Raw genomic sequence first — 15,506 nt, 5'->3', positions numbered from 1 at the left:
CAACTGTAATATGATATAATAAATCTACCGTAAACTCAAAAGGCACCCAGTATAAAGCTTCATGAATTAATTTTCAGTTTTGTTTCTACTGTAGAAACCTTAGCGACCCTTTAAATTTGTTTAGAGAGTGCCCTGAAAATTCCAGAAAACATCTCCACCTTACTTTTTATTGAAGAGTCTGTTTTATTTAAAACCACCTATGATGTGGGACAGAAGTTGCACTTACATTCAAAAAACTCAAAGTAGCAAAGATTGAGAAATTTCTAAAATTGCCAATAATTATCCATAATATGTCATGGCCATCAATATTGAAAAAATTAAACTTATTTTTTGACAACTGTAGATTCAAAACTTCACATTTGTTGTACATAGATATATAACTTCAGATGTACAGCTTTACAAAATTAGTAGAATTCAGTAATTTTGCTAATGTGCTTCCATTTCAGTATTTGAATTTTTTTGTCCTATTTGCTCACATTATGAATTTATTATCTATAGTGCTAAATTCTCATATTCCTGGAATTCTAAATGAAAGCTGAAAAAAATGTCATTGATGGTGTAAAAGGCAGGACAATATTAAATGTGTGACTCTCTTTATATAGATTTTATCTTGCTTTAATTGATGGTGCTTCCTGATAAATTATTTGAACTTTTTATCCTCATACCTGCACTATCTGTTAATAAGAGTATCAGGGCACCTTTTTGAAAATGCATCTGTAAGAAGAAACAATGATTTCATGAACTGGTGAACATCCAACACATGGGATTAATCCAAATTACAGATTATTTCTCTAAAATTTTGGGGAAATATTCCAACTGTATTTAAGACTTTATTTATATTTATGTTTGGGGGTTTTTTGCACAAGTCTGGGAATTATTTTTTTTTCCATTTTTCCTCTAAAGTTTTTCTTCAGTATTCTTTTTTAATATAACTGCTATATAAAGAAACAACATGGTAAGAATTATGTTGATGACTTATAAGAGCAATTTAAACCACAAAATGAGGTGCTTTGTTTTTTACCAGGGTGAAAAAAAACTAGGATTAGGTGTTGCTAAACCTTCTATTTTGCTATATCTTTTCATTAAAAGCATTTTGTCTTAAGTAAATTCTGATATTTTATGGGAGGTTAAGCAAGACAAATTCTGCTATCTTATATTTGTCCTGAGGAGTATAAAGGTGTGCTGCCTCACTCATGTCTGGAAAAGCAATTTTCAGATCTCTCAGTTCTGAAGTTCAGACAATACTGAGTAATCTATTTTGAGCAGTAAACCATGGAGAATAAAGTACCTCTCTGTGTATGCTTATAGATACAGAATGACGTATTTGTAGCATGTGTTCATGAAGACTGAATTAATTTTACTCAAACCTTTAGAAGGATATTCACCTTTCAGCATGGCTTATACACAGAAAATTTCGTCTTATAAGATTTCACATGGAAAATAAACAGCTGTAAGTATATTTTTTTGCAATCAAAATAGTAGCCGGAGATTTATGCTATCTGGACTTAATTTAATGGGAAGATACCTCAAAATTTCCAGAAAACATTGATGTTGAATTAAATTGAAAACTTACTGTGGCAGGAGAAGTGCATGTACAAATCCTTATGCATCATGAGGCTAATAAATATTATGGAAAGAGAGATGATTTTCAGGAAAAGTGAATAATCAATTAGTGTTCAGTTTTTTGTGCTATACAGGTTGCGCTCATTTTGTGAGATCTGAAGCTTGCCTCTATGGTGTTTAGCTCAGGCTTCCAAGATCAACACATGTTTTAGTACATTTGTCCACTTTCCAAGCTTTTGAAAACTCTGTTAGAGGGGGCCCATCAAGGCCATCAGCTGGTTATTTGGTAAGTTTCACTTCTTCTTATGAAAATAGTGTTTACAATAAAAGGCATCTACAAGGGATTCTGCAAGAAGTGTCTCTTATTGGCAGTATGTATAATTCTGCAGGTCAAACAAGTCTAGATATTTCCAGATATTTCTTTTTAATATTTAAAAAATATTATACATCAGGGAGCCCCTTTGAAGTGAAATGTACTCTCTTTCTTCTGTTTAAAATATGGAATTAGGAAATTAATTTACTTTCTGATTTTTTTTTGTGTGTTAGATGAACAACAAGAAAAGCGACTGGAGACCCCAGTCGTCATCAAACTGAAAGCTGTCAGAGCTTCTGTCACTGACATACAGGTGAACAAAATGTAAAGCTGCAGAATATCTCACATTAAAGCCTTAAATCTACTCTCATGTTAATTGCTGTGAATCTGAAAAAGATGAAAAGTGGGATTATTAAAAAAAAAGTGAGAGACAAATCAAGTCTCATGGGTTGATCCCATAGTCTGCATGAAGCCTGCTGCCATTAGAATTTTAAAGTTAACTCACATCATTTCACTTCAATGTTTTCAAAATTCAGGGTTATTGGGTGAACCCTTCTGCCTTATGTAGAGACAATGACAAAGAAAACCCATATCACTGCACTATCAATAATAAGGAAAAAGAAAACAGAAGTGTCCAAAGCTCAGGAAGACTTTGTCTTCAGGTCAACCTCTGTCTTACCCTGGGGGTTCATTCTGTCTTGTAATAGCTCTTCAGGCTTCTGGGTATCAAGTCCTGCAGTACCTGGAATGACTTGGGGAGTGCAGCGGTGGCTTGAGGAAGCAGTGACAGCTGCACCCTTCTGTGTGCTGGCATTTATGTCTGCAAGGAGATGCAAGTGGCAAACAGAGTCTGTAGGGCAGAAGAAGCAGGTGGGGAGACAACATCCTGTCACCATCATATTTTCTAGGAAAAGTCCCTTTGCCGGGATTTCTCTCCTGGGAAGCTGAGAATCCTCAGAGAAAAAGGAAAACAATATTATTTCATTTGCTTCTCTTGTGTTTTGCTGCTTTGGAATGTGGTTGGAGATTGTTTATCCAACAGGTGGTTGTTTCATTGGTTTCATGTGAATTGTTTTGACTTATTGCCCAACTACGGCCAAGCTGTGTCAGACTGTGGAGAGAGAGCAATGAGATTTGTTAGTATCTTTTTGGCTTTCTCTCTGTATTCTTTAGTATTCTTTAGTATATTTTAGTATAGTATTCTTTAATATAATATCATAAAATAATATATTAGCCTTCTAAGAACATGTAGTCAAACTCATCATTCCTTCCTTTGTCTGGGAAAGGAAGAACATCCTGCGCTAAAATTTTCTGGAGAGATTAAGCAATGCAGAGAGGTATAAAGGGGTGTGATTTTTCCTGAAGAAAAGGAAGGCTGTGGGGAAGAGATGCACAAAAGTAGTTATACTTCTGAAGGATTCCTACTTGTCACCATTCAAGGATAGTAGCCCGGAGAATTAAAACATGTCAATGAGAAATAAAAAAGTTTGTTTAAAATACTTGTGAATATTTAATGCTGTTTTTTAATGCATAGGATCTTTTGCTGCCATTCATGTGTAACTGGAAATTGAAGAATGGGAAGCCACATAATGGAACTTCTATTACAGGAACAAATTCTCACACTTGTTTCTGTTTACAGGCTCAGAACTGAGGCTGAAAAAAAACCTCCCAAGATGTTTATAAGAGAAGATATCCATTATTTCCTTTATTACAGCCAGAATTCTCTCTGTCACCTACATCTATCATAATAAATGAGACTGCTCCTTCTGCAGGTTGCTCAGGGGTCTTACTTGGAGCCCTTGCTTTGGTTTCCCACATTCCTTCAACTTCCTTTTATTACATCTTCAGCTACATTAATCCACAACATGTTTAGACCCTACTTTTCAAAAAAAGCAGCAAGTTTATTTTCTTTAGTCACTTAAAGGTGCCCAACCATTCTAACATTTAAAATTGTTATTGGCTTTCAGAAGCTTTCAAAATCATGTTCATTTTCTGTAACAATGGATATGAAGAAGCAATTACTTCTCTTGTTCTTTTTGCAGTCTTTATATTTTTTCACACAGCTTGTACTTTGATCTGTAAAGCCACATTGAGGTCTGTGAGCCATCATATGCAGAAGATGATTCTTATCCTTGAAAATGGGCATGATCACATAATCATATTGCTCCTTTTCCTTTTCCTTTTCCTTTTCCTTTTCCTTTTCCTTTTCCTTTTCCTTTTCCTTTTCCTTTTCTGAAATTTCCTTTCCTGAAATTTCCTCTCCTGAACTTTCCTGAACTTTCCTTTCCAGAATTTTCCTGAATTTTCCTTTCCCGAAATTTCCTGAATTTTCCTTTCCCTTAAGATGTAATAACTTCTGGAAGTTTTATTTTTCTCTTTAGCCTTGTAAAATTCCCCCAGAAAAGTTCCAAAGCAACATTGCAACTATGCTATAGATCCTTAATGAAAGCTGAGGACCCACAGTAGAATAATTAATTCATTCAGAATTACGCAATATATGTAAACTTTAATCAGATTTTGGGTTTTCTTACTCTTAAGTGTTTTTTTTCTTAAAGGTGTTTTTTATATACACACATCAAATGGTTTGCTATATCATCAAAAAGTTTGAGGTTTTTTACTATTTTCAGTTTGAATGGCTTCTTGATAAGCTGGACTTTTAAGACCTCCTGTTGTACACCTTTCTGGTAAATAAAACCTTTACATGGAATTAAAAGGTAAAGGACTATACATTGCCAGTACAATTGACATGTCTTCCTGAAACCAATTTTACCTAAATCAGGAACCATCACTGACACTGGAAAACAGTCAGATACAAGTTGATACATGTTAACCTAAGTGCAGTAAAATAGAAAATATGGAAGTGTAGATAAAAAAGGGAAAGAAAATCAAAACTACTTCACATATCTGAATTATTATCTTGAAAAATACTGTACTGAGAGTACGAGTAGCAAATATTTTTTAAAGTTTAATCAAATTTAGATCCTTCCTGCAATGTTGTTAATGCTAATTACTTGTTAAGCCATTTCTGAAAGTGTTCTTAGATATCACTGTGTATTTCAAGTAATGAGAGGAGACTGTTATAAATAGGGATAAAAAAATTACATTGTGGTATCCTTAAGCTTCTACCTTCAACCCTTCTACCTTCTATCCTTACGCTTTTAAAGCTTTAAATCTTTAAAACTGCATGTAGACTAATCCTGCAAGAGGTCATTCAGGGAGCTGAACAACTAGAGCTGCATTAGAAACAGAAACAAAGTTGTTTCTGTTTCAGCTGCAGTGCTTTTGTTGAATCAGAGTTTCTGCTGCAGACACCCAGCGGCAAGTGCCCATGTGGGACTCCATGGCTCACGTCCTTTGGGTGCACTGCATGCAGCACATCACTAGGCTGCTGCTGCTGTGGTAAGACTGCAGAGGCATTGCAGTCTTGCTGCTATCGTTTGTTGTCATGGCCACAAGTAATATACAATATGAAGCACAAATATTCAGATTTTTTTTTTAAATACCACTTTTTTCCTGATTATTTTCTTTTTATTTTAAAGAAGATTTATGCATGGTTATAGAAGTAACTACATACAGTAACAGTACATTTGTAACTTCTTCTGCTGCTTAAGGAATGCCAGTACCTACATAGATATATAACATCCAGTGATTAAGTTTCCAAAGAGTTGCATTCCTTTAATACATTTGCTCCTAGCATGTGTACAGTCAGATTGATTAACAAGGTTGTTTATTAATTGTCAATTTCTTCAGTGACAAACATTATTAATGACAAGTATGAAGTGGCATTTTCACTACCAGCTTCTTTATATAACTGCTGAATGTGGAATTTGCAAGTCATAACCCAAAATTAAAAGAAAATAAACAAAGGATAGATTAAGTTAATAAAAATTTAATTAGCTAGTAATTAAGAGTTATCCAAAATACATGCACTTGTTAAAGTACTGTGATGCCTTTAGTTTTAGCTTTCATATTTTTTAGATTCTGAACTGCCTTGGTGTGTAACTGAACTTAATATTACTTGTTAGTGAGTTCTCTTCACATTTTAGTTAGACAAAACAATCCTTTTCCAGCCTGAAAACAAAGGACACCATTACAGCCTCAGGCCCAAAAAGCATAAACAACGGCAAATTGAGGAGAGCAAACCAGAAAGATGGGACTTCAGAACCTGAAGCTAAAACTGGGCAATTACTCCCAGTATGTAAAAGGACCAAAACTTATAAAAGTGTGAGACCTCCTGGCCATTTTGCATCCACCTTGGGTCCATCTTGGGCAGAGCTCCAGCTGGGCTGTTGTACTGCCCAAGGTGTATCCTTCTAAGGCCCTTTTAATAAATACCTACTTTATTTCTTCAACTCTGTCTAGCCTCTGCTCCAGATCAGCCTCTCAAGGCATCAGTTGAAGAGAAATTCATCATTAATGAGAATTTCTTAGACAAGAGCTATTCTTTAGTTAATAGGAATCTATTAATTGCCTGTCTCATCTAGGGAGATGGTCTGTATGTCGACTGCAGGCTGTATAAACGGAATGACACATGGATGACATGTGCAATATTTTATTGCACCACGAGAGGTCACACCACATTCATAAATCCATGCAGCGGAAAAATGGATAATGGCTCTATCTGCAACAAGGTGAAGTTAAATCTCATCCATTAAGTAAAAGACAAACAGAACAAATTGTAAAACAGTAAGATATTTTTTTCCTGTTAAAACACTCTCAGCCTGAGTGGTCTGCTGTAAGCCGTATCCAAATAGCCTCTCTCCTACACATTTCAAGCTGAAGGCAGGGAAAAACATATGCTGAGCTGTGGTACCGTCTGAATCATTACCAGCATATGATGTAACCTTGGAAGAAGGACAGGATTAGTCTCTCCTTGGCATGGTGGGTAACACAATAAGATGATATATGTTGCATTGGATGGGATTACAGTGATCAAATAAGCATGTTTGGCAGCTCAGTAAGAAGTATTAAAGCTCAATTTAGGTGGATAAATTGCTCCTAGTTCAAAAAAATGATAGATGCAGAAAGATTTTATTTTGCAGAGATTACAGCCTGAACTTGTGTAACAAGATCACTTCCTAAAGATACCATTCAGAATTTTTAACAGAAGTTGCAGCATGATGCAGTGATGTGGTTCTTGCTGCTTTGTGTGGCAGCAATACCCCTTTGTGATTCCTGTTTGCTCTCACTAACTCCGAGTGAAGCAGAGCCAAAGAATGGCAGCAGTGCTGTGGGTGAAGGAAGCTGGGAAATTAATGCAGTGCCACTCTGCAGTGCACAGTGACAGGGCAAGACTGAATAGCCTTGCTGCCAGGGGAAATAGGTTTGGAACGAAGTATGAAGAAGCTGGTTCTTTGTTGCCTACCCTAAGGCAGACCTGCACAACATCGCCTGGGTAGGGAGATGGATGCTCAACTTCTTCCACAACTAACCCTTCCTTCTGAAGGGTTATTGGATCACGTCACATCAAGGTTATTTCTGAGTACTTTTTCTACTTTCTAAGCTCTGTCTCTAGTGGGGAAATGATAAGACCATAATTATTTGATACCAAATAGCATATAGTTTATGTAATTTAAAACTGCCTACTTAAGTGCCTAGCTTACAGTCTTTTATAACTTCAGTAGTGTCCTTAGGGTAAACAACTCTTCTTTCACTCAGGTAAACATGTAATTAGTGAAGAACGAATAACTTTGTGAATGAACTGACCAGTAGTCATTTTGGCTTTCTTCTCAGAATTTAAATAAAAATGTTATTTAATAAATTAATAATTTCTAGGTTTTTTTTTTTCTCTTAGGAACTCACAAAGCTTCTCAAGAAAGAATAAGTGTATTTATTTCTGTTTTATGGTCAGAAAAACAGAAGTAAAAGTTTAAACTGTCATGAGGAATAAACAGCCCCAAAAGACAAAATCTATTTCAAAATTATAGCCTGAAACAGCTTACCAAGTTCTTTTTTAAGTGCAGTCCTCTCTATCCTAGGGTTCCTATCCTAAGAAAGGTCACGCATAGATAATGTCAATTATATTCTGTTCTACATAGTTGAACATAGGTTATATTAGCTTTGACTTAAGTTTGTGTACATAAGCTGTACCCACTGCAGCTCTTCAAAGGAGCATGAGAGAGACTATATCTGGTTTTCTCTTTCAGTTTCTAAAGTAACTTCTCAGCACTTCAGACTCTTGGACATTTGTTACTTACAGCAGAAGAATAATATTTTCTGGAAGTACCTGATATTTAGTAAACCTTAATGTGATTGGATGAACTCAGATCTTGAATGAGTTATTTACTACCTTTACACATTAATTTCCTCAATTACCTAATTTTTTATCTGAAAAGACATTTAATACTTTTATGGTGATTGGAGGAAGGAGGATAATAGGTAAATATACAAAATATTGAGCTACCACGTTGACAAAATTGACACTCCTCTCCAAGGAGAATTTATTAAAAAAAAAAAAAAAAAGGAGAAGAGAATTAAATTCCTAAGGAGGGGAAAGGACTGCTATAAATCTGTTTGTTAGAGAAAAGCAAGGGATTGAAACAGATGGGAAGAGGAAGAATGTGGCACATCCTACAAGCCTTATGTCAGGGCAAGGCTGTAGAGGGAGATTGTGAATATTCCTCTCTATGGAGAGCTTGCAAGACAAAACAGACCAATTTAGACTTAACCCTCCACTCAATCTCAGATCTCCAATACCATGAGGAGAGAGTGTCAGTGACATGACCATTATTACATAAGATTTCAGGCAAACATTGTGCCTTGTTTCTAACAGCTGTCAAACAATTGAGATATTTCATGAGAGAACACAGATGCATGGGTAGGAGGGTTTGGGAAGTGTTTATTGCAAGGCTCTTGTGTGAGGAAGAGAGGAACAGCGTAAACAAATGAGCAGAGCAGCAGCAGCCTCACAGCAGATACCTTTCACCTCCACTGGTGACCAGATTCAACATATGAACAGGTCGCAAGCAAAAGTGAAAAAATTGAAACTAATTAGACTAATTCATTCTGAACAATTTCCCAGTGAGTATGGAGACAAAAGGACACTGAGTGCTCTTATAACAGTGGCTTCTATTCATTAATAAGTATGTCTTGACTACATGGATCATTAGAGAAAGAAATCAAGGGAGAAATGAGTAGTCTGATACCAGGACCTTCCTGACATGCTTTGAGATCCTTTCAACTGCACAAAGTGCAAGGAATGTCTAGCACACTGCAGAGAAAGTCCATTACCAACCTTTATTAAAACATGAAACCATTTTAAGACCTAAAATGACATCAGCATCTGGCATTTGAAGATATCTCCTCTGAAATCCAGATATGCCTAAGGTTTTTGAATGCAACCATTTCTCTAGACTATGCTGCTGATAAATTATAGACGACACACACCTACACTTTTCAACAGTAGATTGCAGCAGCTTCTTCTGTGCCTATTTTTATTTTCCTTATTTCAAGGTCTACTGTTCTTTGTCACAGTTACAAATCCCTAAGTAAAAGTAACAAAGCTGAGTAGAATCTAAAATATCAGACAAGTTCAGGAGAGGGAGATAAAACATATCATAGAGGTAAATTAATTATTAAAGCTTAATTTTTGAAATGTTTAGAAGCACTCTGTGTAATAAATTGAAGCACTCTGTAATAAATTGTCCCTCATGGTTTACCAGAATGAGAAGTAGGATGTTTTGTCATGCAAGAATGACTGACCTCTGAATTAGCTTGGGTAATTTAAAAACCAATTTCAATCTAAACTCAGTTCTCTGATTTTGTTTAGTCCCTGATTCATGTATACAGTCCTCAGAGGCTTAATACAACTGTCAGCTGCATGAACTTATGTGCCTGCAAAGTGAGGGCCGTGAGTTCTTGTGCCTGTTTTCCGATTTACAGAGCTCTTATGTGGGGTTATTTAGAGTGGGAAGTACAATACGGTTGATGTTTCTGTGGAAAGACTCTCTGGCAGGAAAGGAGTTCTTTAAGGACAGGATCCTATATATACTGGCAGTAAGTTACCCTATTCAGCCATGCAGGGTGATTGCAAATGTATAACCATTCTGAACTATTTTAGTTCAAAGCCATTTTTACAGTTAGAAGGAATTGGATATTCTGAAGATGTAATAATTGATGATACTTTTCTGCAGAAGAATATTCAGTTGCATGTTTCAGGGTTAGAGCTAATTTTCAGCTCTTTGAGAGAAGGATGAGACCAAAAGCTGTTGGAAATTTTCCACATCAGACATCAAAGGGCTCCATCATGCCCTAAGGTCTGATTGATAAATAGAGTCAGAAGCAAGACAGTAGGCTAGCAGGACCTTTTGAGCCTGGTGTAGATAATCTAACTGATATCAGTTACATTAGTGAGAGTATAACACCACTGACATGCACATAATTGATTTTAAAATTTTTTTTCTCGCATTGGTTGAGTGAAACACTTTGGAAGGGGCTTGGGGCTTTGCATTTGAACATGTAAATCCTCAGTCACTGATGGGTTCTGTTTCATGTTGTTTATTTAGTTTATTTATCCTCTTCTACTTAAGTGCAGTCCCTGTGAAGTCTCTTGAGCTGCTGCAGATTCTTTAGAGAATAGGTGGTAAAAGAATTCTGGCACACAAAGTAATAATACCAGTATTTAAATCACAGAGCTGTAAATAAAAGTGCTTTGGACTATGTTTTTCAGTGTCATAAATGCAGTCTCACAGCTATAGGTTTACCACAAAGGAGACCTCTGCATGAGCAGAGGGGTGTGAGAATGGAGATGTGACTCCAGATGCTGAGACTGAAGCCACCTTCATCACTGCTGATGCTTAACTGCACAATCCCTTTGCATGGAACAGCACCAGCACTTGTACTGCTCCCAACAGCTAGGAGTTGGTAACAGCTTTTAATTTATCCAGTGTAAACTTCATTTTCATAAAGCTCATATCTGAGTAAATAAAGATCCCACAGTGGGTAGTCTTGTGACACATACTCTGTGACAAAAGTGTGTCTGTAGAAAAATAAAACGTCATGCCAGACATGGCAGAAAGAGAACAATCCTAAAGAAACAGAGTGGGCAGTCTTTTTTGAGACACTGTGAAAGAATATTTTGCAAAACCTTTTTCAAAACCAAGAGAGTTTGTACATTTAGAAAACTACAGCAATTCAAATTCAAATAAAAAGGTCTTACTAATGAGTTTAATTTTATTCTTTTAGTTTCCTTTGAATCATAACCTATCAGTAAACTATCCTCACAGTTTCAAGAAGAAGAGTCTGAAGCTGAACACTTTCTTTGACATAACCAAATGCAAAAAAACCTCAACTAATGGAGCCTCTTATTCTCTAGGGATCTTACACCCAGCTGACCTAATTCCTATGGTAACAACTTTTGTGTTTAGAGGTCAACAACTCTTACCTACTTTCTGGAAATTATTTATAATCTCAGCAGCAAAAGCAGACATGTTTAAAGTAGTTTGCATGCCTTCAATATACTCATAAATTGCTAACTTCCTTTTTCTTTTATTTGAAGAACATAAAATATCTTTCTAGTTTGTTTTTATTAAATTAAATTTATTGATAGGAACTTTTTCCTGCACTTTAAGTTGCCTTATATCCTGACTACTTAGCAGAAATGAAACATACGATTCTTCTGAGAACTTCTTTAAGCTTTGATTTTTTTTTTTTTGCATTTGTACTTGTGAACTAAAACAAAGATTAATCTAGAATTAATAAAATTATTTTTTCATTGGAATGATTTCTGTTAATTTAACAATAAAATATGCAACATCAAATTTTAAATCTCTATTGTTCAGCAATTGTAAAGCAATTAAAAATCTCCACAGAACAAATATTACATGAAATTATAAATATTCCTTTAAAGGTGATGTGTTTACAGAAAGGTGGAAGACACTGGCTTCACAACTAATCTCAGGCATCCCAATGATCAGAGATGCTGATTTCTAACACATTTTAAATGTGAAAATTGTAGCAAATCACATAGCTGGAAATAAAAAATAGGACTCAGGATTTGCTTTTACTGCATTTGCTTCCTTTATTTTGCCCAGAAACAATTACCCAGCCTGTAAGAAAAGGATGTATCCTAAGGATATATCTCCTAAGACTGAGATCCCTGTGAGTAAAATCTCTTCTAACTCAGCCCAAACCAGTCTAGACTGGATTTTCTAGGCCTGAAGACAGATAGAATGGGGACAATCCTCTTACAACAGAGGCAAAAAATCCAACTCAGTTTCTCATGCTCAGGGATGGAGACAGAAGGGTCACCAATGGTTCCAAAAGCCCTACACCAGGGAGGAGTATGGTGCCATGAAACCGTGCACCATGCTGCAGGTGTGACATGTGCCTCTAACAGAATCAGCTGTGTCAATGCGCTGTGATGGCATGAAATCACAACCAGAAATCACAGAATATTCTGAGTTGGAAGGGACCAAGCAAGATCGAGTCCAGCTCTTAAGTGAATGACCCATACACGGATCAAACCCAAAATGATGCTATCTGGAAGCTGAGTGGAAAAGTGAGAACATGTCTTTTTGGTGTGCAATTCTAACACAGGTGCATATTAGTGGGATTGCTTTTCTATTTAGCTACCTACCTCAGAGTCCAGAATTCAGCGACACAGCACGACTCTGTGTAGGAAGATGTGCCCACAACTTCTCCAGATGTGTATATAGCATTTCAGCATCTCATACCACATTTCCTGCTGCACAGCAATAATTTTGTGCCTTTTTAGTAACACGTATATGTGGCAAGCACTGCAATGTAAGTAAAGTAATGCTTTGGTTTTACCTCGGAACTGAGTTAATTAATGATTTAATAAATTTTTTTAAATCTTCCCATTTCCAAGTTAGCTCCAACCTTCAGTAGCTCTTAGGTTACTGTACACCTAGTGTACACCAAGTGTCTCTTTCTTAGAGACATTGACAGTGCTGGCAAGATCCTGGGAAAACACACAGCCCCAACCAAGACTCAGGCTAAGATTCTTCCTTTTATTTTATTAGGCCTGGGCTAACAGCTGCTGTCTTTGAACAACTTCATATTCAGAAGAAGCTCTGTCCTGCATTGACCGACACCAGCAATGACCCTGCTGACACAGCAGACAAAACTGCTATAACCACCTCCACGTGCTTTTGCTGTGGAAACTCTTTGCTGTCAAGAACATCGGCTACCTCTGTGGAATTGTTTGCATATTTTATTGCTGGGTTTGGCAAACAGAATACATGCAATGGATTAGAGAGCTCTATTACATGCCAGAGAATTGTTTTTAAAAAAGAGATATTTGAGGATGTATAGTGCCTGCCCATTATTAGCTTTTAGCAGTCGACGATTTGTATCTCAAGCTATAATTGATGACTCCTGTAAAGCTAATAATTAAAATGAGCCAAATTCACAGCTTCTAAAATTGAGTCTGTTAGATATTTAATCAGGTCTTGTACATGACCTCTGAAGGGTAAATTTATCCTCCCAAATATTTCCTGCCACTTATTCACATTATTCATTATTTGTATTATTTATTACTAGTATATGTTAGTGGCAGCTGGATATTAGATGTTGTACCAGCTTTAAAAGACAGATGTTCTGAGGAGTGTATTTGGTCTCTGTGGAGCTCAGAGTCAAAAAAGAGACAAATGACTGGGGCAAAATTAATAAACAGTGGGAATTTAAAACATACATATGTACATGTGCATATATATGAATCAACTAGTTCTGTGGAGGCTGCAGAACATTGTAATGCATTTTGTTTAAACAGACATCTTTTTGTTTAAACTGGTGAAAAATGGTTTACAAATATAATTATTATATTCCCAAGTAGGGCTGTTTTTAATTTTTATTGTTATTGCCCTTGGTATGTATTCGGTCCTTATGGAAAATTGTATCTGAGCCACTGCATTTTCATGTGTAGAAATAATGAACTAGTTTGAACATGCTGCTGGAGTAAGATTTGGTTTTAATGCAATCCTTAACATGAAAATATTTCCAGTTCTGATTGTACCTTTAGAAGTCTTAAAATTTGCAATAAATTAATTTGGAATTTGAAGCAAAACAAAGTAGAACAAAAAAAAGATTCCAAAGTCTTGGATTTTTGTTCATTAACTTTATGAGAGAACAGTTCCAAAAACAGTAATCCTGGAGCACTTTATTAAATTCTCCCTGCATTTTATTATCTATAGATGGTCTCTGCACACTTAGTAGCACTTGATCAACTTCCATTTGCATCTGGTAACATTAAGATCAAATTTCCAAGGTATGTCTTTAGTCACATGGGTACATGGGTTTTCCACATACAGTTAATAAATATGAATTGCTTTTTTTTTTTTTTCCCTCTCAGTTGCCTGCATTGGACTTTTCTGTGTTGGACTTTTCCTTCTGGTGCTGGTGATGTTAACTATATTATTCTGAGCCCTAATGGTTTTTGCTTTTCTCTGTGACTACACTTCTTTCTCTTCTCATTGTCACATATTGTCACTGCTCATGTCTCTCTCTTTTTTTCTTTTTCTTTTTTTCTTAGCTTGGACATATAATCAGAAAGAAAATACAAAAAAATTAAGACAATTACAAAGGTCTCATTATGTTCTGTTTTGATTATCCACTGCTTTAAATCATGTAGGCCAAACAGTGGTCTCTTAAACCTTCAAAATAAGTCTTCAATGATGCTTTTTTAGAGCACAGGTCTGGCAAATCTGGCCCATGGTAACTATGTCCTTGCTTAATGGCTATTTTAGTATAAGATCTTGCTTTTCCATTGACCATCAGATAATTTTCAGTCCAGATCCATTGGTCATCTGCTTAAACACAAATCAGTCAAGACAACAGGAAAGCAGAAGATTTTAAAAGTTAGCTATTCAGAAATGCCAAGGAGAGGATATTTAATACCTCAACTAAATACAGGCCTGAATTTACTGCATTTATGAGATAGAAGTTCACAGCCTGTGAGACTTTCACAGACTTGGATTCCTAATGAAACTCTGTAGTAACAGTTTCACAACTGAGAAGCAGAAGTTTACAGTGCTTTAAATTATCTAAAGATAATTTTCCCTTCTCCCATATACTCTGCTCTTTAGGGTTTCTACTTTCATTGCTAATCCTAATTTTTCTTCCTTTATGATTTCTTCATAAATATAACAAAAGCATTTAATTTTCTGGAAAGTTCAATATGTAATTGATTCTGAACACATTGTTCTGTGACAGTAGAAGTTTGTGTGCAGCCGTACAATACTGGGATTAAGCCATTAATTCTTTTCATGAGTGAGCATCAGATCACATTAATTTCTGTCGGAGACTGAGAAAATAGACAAGTCATGAAATGCCTATACCCCATCCAGTTCTTAAGGCTGACAGAATTACACAGGTCCTCTTCATTGCTCAGGGGTTGATCTAATTTGTCTTGACCAATGGCCCCATAACCCTTTAGTGATAAGTTTGCTGAGTCAAAATATCCTTACATAGTCAAGAATTTGTCTAGATAATGCTATAATGCTGTAAAATTTAAACAGTGTTAAAACATATAACGGAAAATAAAACTTGTCTCTGCTTTCAAGTTGAATCTAAAATGATTCTGTATGCTGGTTTTTGTAAGCCGCTGAAGTATTTTTAACTTTTAACTAAATTTTAACATTGTTACTATGGACTCTATTGACCTCAACATCCT

Source organism: Passer montanus, unplaced genomic scaffold (genome assembly GCF_014805655.1).
Source record: "Passer montanus isolate IOZ18808 unplaced genomic scaffold, ASM1480565v1 scaffold87, whole genome shotgun sequence".
NCBI lineage: Eukaryota > Metazoa > Chordata > Aves > Passeriformes > Passeridae > Passer > Passer montanus.
The sequence above is the reverse complement of the archived record's forward strand: the minus strand, read 5'-3'. Positions refer to the sequence as shown.